We start from the raw sequence: 242 nt of genomic DNA on the forward strand, positions 1-242 counted from the left end.
CACAGTCTCACCCATCCTTCTTCCCGCTTGGATCACGGTAACGGGGACTGCGCCACGGCGAACCCTGCTCTACATCGTTATAATTCCATCAGCGCTTCCAAAAAGCTTTGCTCTGCCTGCGGAAGCTGCTGCAGAAGCGAAGGCTACGTCTAATTAAAATGCATCCCCCGCGAGAGGCCGGCGAGGAGCGCGGCTGCGTTACCCTGCCGGGCTGCTGAGCGAGAGCCGCTCTCTTGCGTTAC

This window comes from Aptenodytes forsteri, unplaced genomic scaffold (assembly GCF_000699145.1).
Source record: "Aptenodytes forsteri isolate BGI_AS27 unplaced genomic scaffold, ASM69914v1 Scaffold147, whole genome shotgun sequence".
Lineage (NCBI taxonomy): Eukaryota > Metazoa > Chordata > Aves > Sphenisciformes > Spheniscidae > Aptenodytes > Aptenodytes forsteri.